The 11,670-nt window shown below is 38.6% G+C and overlaps 1 pseudogene across 1 annotated transcript; it reads left to right on the top strand.

The window, feature by feature from the left end:
• Nucleotides 1-7,123: 7,123 nt before the first annotated feature.
• LOC145992794 (glucose dehydrogenase [FAD, quinone] pseudogene) lies at nt 7,124-10,732 on the top strand (annotated as a pseudogene). Its single transcript, XR_014442212.1, has 2 exons — nt 7,124-7,340; nt 8,480-10,732. The product of XR_014442212.1 is annotated as a glucose dehydrogenase [FAD, quinone] pseudogene (transcript).
• Nucleotides 10,733-11,670: the final 938 nt, after the last annotated feature.

The following is an 11,670-nucleotide window of genomic DNA, read 5'->3' as shown; positions in this document are numbered from 1 at the left end:
CAGTCGAGTATTAGATTTTCATGTGTCCATTCTGATTCACATTCAGTATCTCCAATAGCTTCAAATGTGCAAGAGTTACGTGTTCGATCTCCACTAAGAACAGACATATCGTCTGACGTTTTTTAACAAATAAAAGGAGGGTATGGGAAATAAAGTGTGGGACGAGACCTCGTGTAGTGGTAGGTATCTTTTATGTATTGATATGCCAAGGTTCTTGCGCGTACCAGCCAGCTATTTCCGAGAAAGAGCGCTTTATAATTTTTGAAGATTTCAGTACCCCTTAACAGTTTAAAAACAGAAAGTAACGAAACTTCGTGAAGTCTTTTCAAGTTGAAAGACCTGATTGTTTAGTGTTAAATGCTATCGCCTTGTAATCTAGATGTCGCGGGTTCGTTCCCAGATGGATGCACGTAGTGGGTCGAATCCTCGTTTTATGCTGTGGGCCTCCATTCCGTGGTGGAGTAGTTAGCACAGCGCACTACCACGACAGGGATCCCGTGTTCCAATCCCGGGTAGGGCATTGTTGTTCTTTGCGAGTGTCCTTTCATCAATTTTACCGTATCGTGACGTTCGTGAAGGAACTGTGATCGAACCAGGGTAGCATAGCTCATTCATCTTTCATTCTCAATAATGGCGTAGTCGCTACCCATGCAAGAGGTGATGAACACAAATGCGAATGGCAAAACACAAGACTTGAGTTAGCCCTCAAGGACTGGACCAGTATGATGAGAAGGTATACCTGTTTCTGTTTGCTCGATGAGAAGTTCTACCGTGAGGAGTTGTACTTCAAACCGTACGGTGTGTAGAGAGTCTGTCTTACGATCCACGCAATCGTCTGACTGACAAACGTCTCACTTGTTCGTACTCCCAGAGCTTACTCCTACTGCCCAAAGGTCACTGACCCCCATCCCCCGTTGTTCCACTTATTTATTCCAATCGAATTTGCCTAAGCAATGCCGAGTCAGTAACCTGTAGCTTCTTCCTCGATTACACTTGTTTACATGTTTACACCGTTGGTGACTCGGTAAGTTTATTTAATGTCTGACAAAGCATTCCTTAGATATTTCCTGTCTGGAATACAGGGTTTTGAAGTTTGTTCATACTGATATTTTCCTATTATTTATGGATGATTACGTTCTCTCCGGAGAAGAATTCCTTGGTTTAATTCGTTATTATGCATGATCCAGCCTTACGAGGGTTGCTTTTCTTACAAAAAAACATAATACCAAATACCCATACAATACATATGTAACAGAAATGATGGAATAACTATGTTTTCAAGTTCATTGTCACTGAACACATGGCTGTGACGTAACATCTGAGATAACTGTCCAAGAAGAAAAAGAAAACACCCGTCTCCTCCCACACACACACATTTTTCCTCTCACTCAAGGTGACACTTGTGTGTGGAACATAAAAACATGCTTCGCGATGCCCCCCATAATGTTACTTGGTATCACTTGAGTCTGACATCGCGAGGCGTAGCCTGATAAGATGTCATGATGGCCGCTGATCACATGATGTCGCGAATTTAGGGTGTGGTCCCGCGTGCAACATTCATAGTGATTTACAGGTATGTATGTTGAGCTTGTATTTTACTTATGGCATGTTTTGTTCGTTGTAAATGCACTATTTTACACTTAAATTCGCATATGTTGCAAAATAATCGTTAGAAATGTTTTCATATTAGGTGGCAAGTACAACGCTTTATGGAGTCAGGTTTGTCCAGTTACGAACCCTGATTGCATTGTGTTTATCCTTATCATTTATTTCGTAAATTCGTTATCCATCTTTATTGTGGCAAGAGGTAGAAGAGGGAGGTAAAATAACGGAAAAAATAATGAAATGGAAATCCAATTCCTACGTTTTTTTTATTATTTTTAATTTTTTTTTAATAATATATTTTATCAACACTTCACTTAGTTTGCAAAATCCCAAGCTTATGTACATTGCTATTTAGAACAGATAGTACCTTACAGTTGGAACTACAAAATTGTTTACAACGCAGAATGGTTTGACAATAATTATGTTAATGTTGTAGTCAAGCTTCATACACATACCTAACTGGAATTCAAGGCAAACTGTAAGTACAAACAACTACTTAAATTCAATAGGATTTTGAACCTAATATACATGATCAAAACAAAATATATATGATTTATTGAATGCTCTATACTAACAGGTTGACTGCCACAATGAAATCAGGTGTTGACTCACCCTTGCCACGATGTTTTTTTTGTTTTATTTTGTTGAAAATAATCTTAGAAACAAATAACTTATAATGTAACTTTATTACTAATTATAATTACATAATAATTGGCGAGTATCAATTTTGATATTCGTGGCAACCGAGATAAAATTTTTACTGTATTGCCATAAGTATCAAAATTGATACTCACAAAAATTGGGTATGATGAAAACTGTTTACACATTTAGTACAATTTAGATATTTCAGGAGAATGATTTTTACATAAAAAATGCGATTTCACAAATAAACAATCACTTTTTTCAAGAATCTGTAACAAAAATTAGATTTGTTTTTGCTTATATAATTATAATGATACTCAGTTCCAAATGCTGGTTGAAATTACAAAGAATTCTCAACAGATAATTGTTATGTAAACCAAAAAAAAATGTTGTCTTCAGTTAGCATAAAAATATTACTTTTGTTTCACTTTATGTAACTCAAAGAAGCACTCTGCACAAAGAAAAATGTTGCAAATGTTACATTTTTTGTTCACTTGCTTGCACTTTTTCTGAGCTTCTTTCCTTCCAGAAGCAGCAACCAACTTCTTGTAGCAATTATTGCATTTACTGCGTTTTGGTGCTAAGGAAATAAGATTGTGCTGCTTCTGTTGCATCTGGGATGGAGAAGGTACAATTGTGTGTTTCTTGATAAGTTCCATCACAATACATTGTTTGAAGAAAGTTATTTCCATCTTCCTTCCAGTCACCTTCTTGAACAAAGAAAGTGAGTTGGTTACACTTGTTCCCATTATTATATCAAATGCTACTTTTCTATACCATTTAAGGCTTCTTCGTAATGCACTTGAATATGAATTCATTTCATCGGCCAGGTCAATCAAAGCTTTGCCTTTATTGTAATCAGCTACAGCAGCTGGCTTCAAAACTGGTCCTCTTCTTTGCTGCACTTCGTGTACTTCATCCCCGTGCTTTGTAGTAATCAGCAGGACGTCTCTTCTGTCTTTCCATTTGAGAACAGTTACCTTCGTTGAACTTCTCAGAGCAATAACCTCACCTTTTTGTAATTTTTTAGTTGTCACTGCTCTTGGCACAAACTTTCGATTGGAACGCATAGTTCCCACCAAATGAGTATTTTTTTGTAAAAGTTCATGTGCCAGTGCAATTGAAGTGTACCAATTGTCTGCATACAGAGTTCTACCTAAATGTAGATATGGTTCGGCTAGCTCAAGTACAACTTTACATGAAACAGCCATTCCAGGTTTGGCTTCTTTTCCCGCATAAATTTTGTATGCAATAGTATAAGCATCTGCGCAACATAATTTGAAAATTTTGATACCATACCTGTGCCTCTTGTTTTTTATATACTGGCGGAACACAATACGACCTAAGAAAGGCACAATAGACTCATCAATGCACATAAATTCTTCAGGTATAACACATTGAGTAAACTTTTGTACCAGTGTTTGTATGAGCCCTTCAATTTTGTGCAATCTGTTCCCAGGCTGTGCTGTTGCATTATCTGCACAATGAAACATTTGTAACAAAGCTTCAAATCTATTTCTTGACATTATTTTTGGTACATTGTTATCAAACAGAAATGACTTTTTCCAATATGAAGCGATACTAGGCATCTGCACAAGTCCCATCCACATAACTAAACCTAAAAAGTTTCTCATTTCTTCTCGATCTGTGTCGATCCATTTAGTCAAGCGAGAATGTCTTGGCAAATTGTTAGAACTTGAAATTTTTTGCCTTGCATATTTGTTAGTTTCAACAACTAGCAAATCAATCAGATCATTGTCCAAAAATAAACCATAGAAATCTGCTGGAGTTCCGTCAATGAGAATTTCAAAGAGATCTGGATTAACCCCAACAGATTCATTGTTGGGATTGTAAAGAAACCGTGCAGCACTAACCTGGTCTACTGGATGCCAAGTCAAAATACCATTATCATCTGATTCAGTATCAGAGTTATAAATGTTTACTGGAGGTTGCAAAACTGCTCCTGTAGTGCAAGGACTATTGGCGCTATTATCACTACTGTCTTCGCTTCCACTTGTAGCTACATATGTTGGGTCCAAATCGGAATCATCACCACACTCTATTACGTCGTCACTTTGTGTGTCACTGGAAAATCCTTCAATGTCACTTTCTTCATCTAACATTTGCCTAAGTATTTCTGCTTCTTTGTCTTCCATTTTTCAGCACTTCATTTACAATAATCATACACAGAAAGGAACCCCCAAGAAACTACCAACGAAGTCAATCTGTGCTTTCCACAGTAAAGAGAACACAACAGTGGTGCCAAGCCATTACGCTTCTGAGAGCAATGTTAGAAGTCTAATTTGTGCTGAAAATTCTGCTCCTTAATGTTAAACTAATGAGAAAGTAATGTAATATAAATTTATATATATCTTAGTGTAGAATTGTAATACTGCAACGCTACAACAATCGTTTAAAAGCTTGAAATTTGTAGAACTGTTTAACGTGAATAAACACCGAAAACTGAGTATCAGAAATGATTGTCAGTGGAAAATAAACATCAATGTGTGAGTATCACCTTTGATACTCGTGGCAAAATTGGCAAAGCAAGTGAGTATCTATTTTGATACTCATGGCAGTCAACCTGCTAACCACAAATATATGATTGCCCTTGTACTTTCACAATATGGGAACTAATAATCTTTACTAATATATACTAATTTGTAAATTTTTCATAAGCATGGAAACTATGATTTGGTGGACATTGAGACTTTAATTTCTTAGCTTTTGTACTTTAGAGTTATGAACAAACCTTAAAGCATGAAGTTATGATACACTTTTATTACGAGCTGTCCTAAATGTTTAAAGGCCAAGAAAACAGATAGTTATACACTTTCCACAACCGGTTTCTGACGTGCTTCTATGAAGCAAGATATCAGAACGGCGTTTATAAATTGTAGAACATTAAGAAATCGAATACCAAATCTATTCGAGTCCAATCTTACTTAGACTAACATGAACATGAATATTTGCAAGTTGTATAGATTGTATGCTAGTTACTAAGTAGAAAGGAAAAATGTCGAAAACAGGTGCGAACGACTTGTTCAGCCATTTACGTAGAAGGGCAAAATGAAATTGTGAAACAATCGCCTGATTTGTAATTGTAAACGATTCGATATACATGTGAATAGAACGGGTAGAATGGTGATGGAGCATTTTGTGCAATACTGATTTAATAACAACATATGTAATCCGTGTAATTCATATTAGAGGCATATTTCATGCTCTAGTAAGAATCCTAACACGATAACTCTGGATCATGCATAACCTAAAATTTTATATCCTATTCTTATTTTTCAATTACAAACAATTATTGTTTTGTATCTGTTGTGCAGATACGTTCAAGCGATATTCTCGCAGAAATTATGTTACATTATATTTGGAGCAAATTGACAATACCGGAAGTGTCTTCAATTGCTTTCAAATTCGGCATACTCACTAATTTTGGCCTCGTAATCACGAATCTGCAGTTCCAATTTGGCGATCACGTCTAGAAATTGCAAAATAAGTCGAAAAAAGTGGGTCCCTGAACGGAGTAAACACCCTTGATTTATGAAGGAAACAACTATTTATTGCAATGATTAGCGTTTGGAAACTATGTTTACGATCATCCTTAATTTTAACTATGCTTGCCTAACCTAACCTTACCGTAAATGGTACGTGGAGCAATCATGTTTTCCACCTTTACGCAAGACGCTATTTTCTCACATGCAAATGAACGCTCCATGCAACGGGTCTCACTAATTGCACAACCCCTGATCAACGTTGTGTTATGACTACGGTAGCACGACCGTTGTGCGGAAAGGAAGACGTCTTCATATCAGAAAAAACGGTTTCCATGTTAGTGTATGGAGAATCATAGCGGTAATTGACAAGCTTATTTTGCAATTTCTAGACGTGACCTCCAATTTTTAACTGCAGATTCGTGATTAGGAGGCCAAAATAAGTGAGTATACCGAATTTGAAAGCAATTGGAGATACTTCCGGTATTGTACATTTATATCTTGTATTTTCTCAACATTAAATAAATATATATTCTGCATCTATTTCAAACGTTTTGCTTTTAATGAATAATAACAAGTAACAAGCAATTAAGTACAAGATTTAGCTTTCAAGTTATTCCATTTTTGTCACATCCTCGATGAAATATTTGTCCTATTGTTCTCCTATATGTAGTAGTTACATTAGTTGTTCTCTTGTAGCTTGGTTGAGTTTCGGGCAATCAAGGCACTCGCATTGATCATATCGTTAGAAAACACGGAGTGGAATTTTAGCAACAGTGTATGCTAAAACTGCACCACGACGAAACGCCACTTCAAAAACCATAAACATGACCACTAAATTCTGAAAGTACGAAATGTTTTCACCTTTTGACATTGTAATTCGGATATTTGCGGCTACACACTGGAGACATCTGCACGCATGAGTTTGAACATGATGTAGACCTTATATATTCTGATATTTACTTAAATGCCTTTAATCGTAACAAAATGATAGGTATTCCAGGTTCTAGTGAATAAGACAATCTTTCATATCAGAAAATTTCTTCCTTACCGAATCTATATTAGTTGAATGGTTGTGTCTGGGAATTTGGGCCTATTCTTTAACATGGCTTTCGAACTCCACCAGCTCCTCGCCACATATAATTGGTACGAGCGTTTCTTGCTTAAAGCTATCTTGCGTAGATAATGTCAGTCACTCTTTTCTGCCCTCTTTGTGCCATATATTTATCTGCACGAGTAATTGCTACTCTTTTAGTTTAGTTGCAGTCTGCTCCGCTAATCGTGTTTGATGTAGACCTATTTGCGAACTAGGAATATCGTCCTTCAGAGTGGTTGACATGGTTGATAAAACTTCCGTTGTATTCGGAGTGAAGTCGTTTGCTTTCCACCAGTAACAGCATTGTAATGGATGGGTAATTATGTGGAGGTCCTAAGCGTCCTCGATTGATTCGTTTACTTTCTGTTGGTTTGTTGTTAGTTGTCAGAGCTTTGGTGTTGTTTTCGATAACCAGAAAGCAGTGCAGCAGAGAACTCGATGAGACTACAAGCCGAGCGTTATCGCACAAGGAAGTGAAAATACATTAACATCAGGTGAGAAAACATTGTACTAATGTGCAAATCGGTTCTTTTAAATGTACCAACTACAATATGCCATTATTGTAATAATTTGACTTTATTTTTTTATTTTTTTATTTTTTTCGCTACTTGGTCAGCATAAATAGTCTTTCCCAGCTGGTGTTCCATGACGAGCTTGCAAGGCTTGTCAGAATTTGGACGTATTCTCGTAATACACCTTTAATAACTGTTTTTGCTACAGCGTTGCTTATATATTTATACAACTGCTTTCGTGTTTTTACTACGACGCTTATATTTTCTTTCAGTTAAAAAACTTAAACAATTACATTTACATGCTGGGTACTAATTCAGTTTAATTAAAGGACATGGAATTTCACCGCCAATGATTTAAACGGTCTTACCCGATACTGTAGTTAGGTCAAAACCTTGTTCTAAATTGACAAAACAAATAAATTTCCTTCTAAACAATAGTAACCGTACTCTCTTGGCTAGGTCGTTTGTTGCTTTTGGTGATCATGACATACAATTGGTGATCAAACTTAATAAAATCAATGAAATAGAGACTATTGGACAAATAACATGAAATAAAAGCTGTAGACTAACAAATATTATACCCTGTCCCAGGAATCTGTAAAGCAAGCGAACGGAAATGAGTCGTCTGCGTAAGTAGTGACTGGACAGGGTTCGACCAATGAAGGCGTGAGAGCAAGGAGTGATTTGATGAATTTCATTTTGATTGATTTGCTTTATTTTATTTGGTTTTCGTGCCACTTTTTGCTTTTGGAGTGATGACATGATGAAATTGATGAATGAACACTTAGACATCCAGGCCGGGATTCGAACCCGTGACCCCTGGCGTCGTAGCGCGATGTGCTAACCACTCCGCCACGGGGTCCGGCTAGAGCGAGGGGTGCAAACGCGACTGCAGCTACCAGCAGTTTCTACCAGTGTGCTGTGCTTTACTTACCCCACTCGTTTCCTCCCCTTCTCTACCGTTATGTGCTGCCTTGCTCCACAGGTTTGAGAGACAGATTGTAGTTCTTGTGGTAGAAATGGTATTCACACTGAAGCTTTCATTCTAAGTAATAGCTGTATTTTCAATAAGTATTGTTGCGTGAACTGAAATTCTTACAATGGTTTATAATTGTTTACAGAATGTGGAAGAAATTTCTACTTTTGTGGCTCATATCGAATCTTACAACTCTTATTCACGCTGACGATTGGGAAAATCCTGACTTCATTGTGGTTGGTGCTGGTGCAGCTGGTGCCATCGTTGCCAATCGTTTGTCTGAGGTTTCGTCATGGAATGTCCTGCTGCTTGAGGCTGGTGGGGAAGACGATATTCCGTTAATAACCATTCCATCCTTGCTGCCTGACCTCAACCTGACCGTAATCGACTGGGACTACCACACTCAACCTCAAAACAAAACTTGCCTTTCCGATGGAGGCAGCTGCTTCTATACACGAGCCAAGGTCCTCGGAGGGTGCACCTCGCACAATTCCAAGTTCTACGTCAGGGGGAACAAGAGAGACTACGACGAATGGGCGAGGTTGGGGAATATCGGTTGGAGCTATCGAGATGTGCTTCCTTACTTTCTGAAGTCTGAGGATAACCGGGACGAAGAAATAGCCTCGAATTCCAAGTACCACTCTACCGGAGGATACCAAAGTGTGGAGAGGTTTCCGTATTCCGACGCAACGTCGCAAGCCATCCTGCGGGGTTTCAAGGAGCTTGGGTACACCGAACGAGATGTCAACGCGGAATCTCAGCTGGGGTACATGAGGATACAGGGTACATCCAAGGACGGACAACGTAGAAGCACGTCAAGATCTTTCCTGTATCCTGTACGTGGAAGAAGAAATCTCCGTATACTGACCGAGGCCTATGTAGTTAAAGTTCATATAAACTCTTTTACCAAGAGGGCAACTGGCATTCGTTATGTTAGGAATGGGCAGTCTTTTGACGTTCGCGTTCGTAAGGAAGTAATTTTGTCCGGAGGCACGGTCAATACTCCGCAGCTGTTGATGCTGTCTGGCATAGGCCCTAGGAAACACTTGGAAGATTTGAACATTCCTGTTATTTGTGACCTTAAAGTAGGCGACAATCTGCAGGATCATGTAAGCTTCCACGGTATTTACGTTACTTTGAACCAAACTTCAACAATTCCTAAGAACATACAAAAAGTGAGTGACGACTACTCAGAGTATTTTGTAAATTCATCCGGACCGATTTCGGGTATCGGTCCATCGGAGATCATACATTTCATAAAAACTAAATTTGAAGCAAGTGAGGGCGACTATCCGGATATAGAGTTCAATTTTCACACAATCACCATAAACAATCCCACATATATACCGAAGTTAGTTTACTATGATCATTTTATCATTCGTCCCACTATCCTTCTTCAGAGGAGTAGAGGATGCATACGCCTTAACTCCTCAGACCCTTTCGACAAACCTCTCATCTACCCGAACTACTTCACGAACGACGATGACGTAAAAACTATTTTGGAAGGAGCTAAAGTCGGCGTCAAGTTAGCTCAGACGAAAACCTTTCAGGATATCGGTGCCAGGTTGAACACCACCAATCTCCCAGGTTGCGAAGGGATCGAGTTTGGATCGGAAGAGTACTGGCGCTGCACGATTTACTATTATACGCAGACGATCTTCCATCCGACGGGCACGTGCAAGATGGGTCCTCGAACCGACAGCGATGCGGTTGTGGCTCCCGATTTGACCGTTAATGGAGTGAGGGGACTCAGAGTTGTTGATGGTTCAATCATGCCCATTACTGTGCGTGGAAATACAATGGCCCCAATAATGATGATCGGAGAGAAAGGGTCTGATTTGATCAAACGTTCGTGGATATTGTAATATTTCGCCAGGGTCTGTGAGCTAATGTATAAGCTACTTTTTACTGCTGTATACTTTAGAAATACATGTATCTTAATTAGATAACTACGTTCTTGAGGAATCTTACTGGTAACATGATTTGGTCTTGTTTCCATGATATAAAAGCCTTAAATATGCTAACCAAGTTGTTCTTATTTCCATAAAGAAGAACATGTAAACACGTAACACGTGACGTTTCTACCCTCTATCAGGGTCTTTCTCAGACTTAGAACCAATCAGGTTAAAACGTCACGTTTTAAGTGTTTTTCTTTTTACGGAAGTATGGACTGCCTTAATCAGCATATTTAGATGCTCACTGGTGTATACGTGAACAGAGTTCTGCACACACTAACAGACAAAATTGAACTACTTCTGTTTTCTATTTTGAGGTTTTAGATAAACTTAACGTCTCTTCGAAATTATAAAATGTATTTGCATTTTAAATTTATTTCAATGTAGTGTGTAATACATAACGTAATGACAATAGCCTGAAATGTAGCGTACGAAACTTTTGTTACGACACTCAATTTGTTTTTGCAGTTCTACTGCCCTTAAGTAAATTGGTGCTTATCGTAATGTTGTATCAATGGTTTGCAGTGTATGTGTTCTCTTGAATGCAACTTTGTCTGATTTTTTTTCTGTAAAGTAAATAGTTAATAAATATACAAATATTCTTGGATGATCTGTGTTACCAAATAAAATACCGTTGTGCAACAAGTGCAAGTTCACAGTTGTTTCATTTGAAGGACGAAATAACCTTTCTTACAGCTGCGATTGACTTCACTAATAATTATTTAGCACGGCATGTGAACTGCTACAAGAAAGGAATCCTTTGCCCCTCTCAAACGCTGAAGTTGGATCTGTGGGTGGATGATATTTATTATTCAGATATTTCGGACGTGCTCGGAAGGGTCCATGGCTCCTGATGGAGAAGGGCGGCATCAACGGTGCCCATTGGTATTCCTGACACTCATTATGCAACTTTGTTGTTTTTGTTCGTTTTGTAACAGTGCTGCTAACTTTTCCCTTTCGTGTACAACACTTCGCCCTTGCTTTCAAATGAAGGTTTTTGCATCTGCCTCATTTCCGATCATATCCCATTTCCTTCGACACTCACGTCACATTTCATCCTACAAAAGGAACCAAAGCAACCGAGGTGTATGTGAGTGTCGTCAGTCCCAACGGCCATCGCTGATGCACTGGTTCCCGGTCTTCAGGAACCATTGGGGTTCCCGACCACGCATGCATGACACCAGTGTATCCTGAGGAATGTGGTGTCATTTTTGTATGGGAGCCTTTCTGAGCTGTTGGAGGGTTTGTGGTGGGTTAGGACGATTGGCGATAGCTCTCTTCAGGAGTGTCCATGCAGTTTTGATGCACTTGTGGTTGGGGAATAAGCTGGCCATGGCTGTGATTGATTCTGCAGGACAGGAGCACAGGATCACCACCTGCT

The sequence above is a fragment of the Lepisma saccharinum genome, chromosome 9, assembly GCF_977018435.1.
Source record: "Lepisma saccharinum chromosome 9, izLepSacc3.1, whole genome shotgun sequence".
NCBI lineage: Eukaryota > Metazoa > Arthropoda > Insecta > Zygentoma > Lepismatidae > Lepisma > Lepisma saccharinum.
Note: the sequence above shows the minus strand (reverse complement) of the source record. Positions and strands in the feature narration are given on the sequence as shown.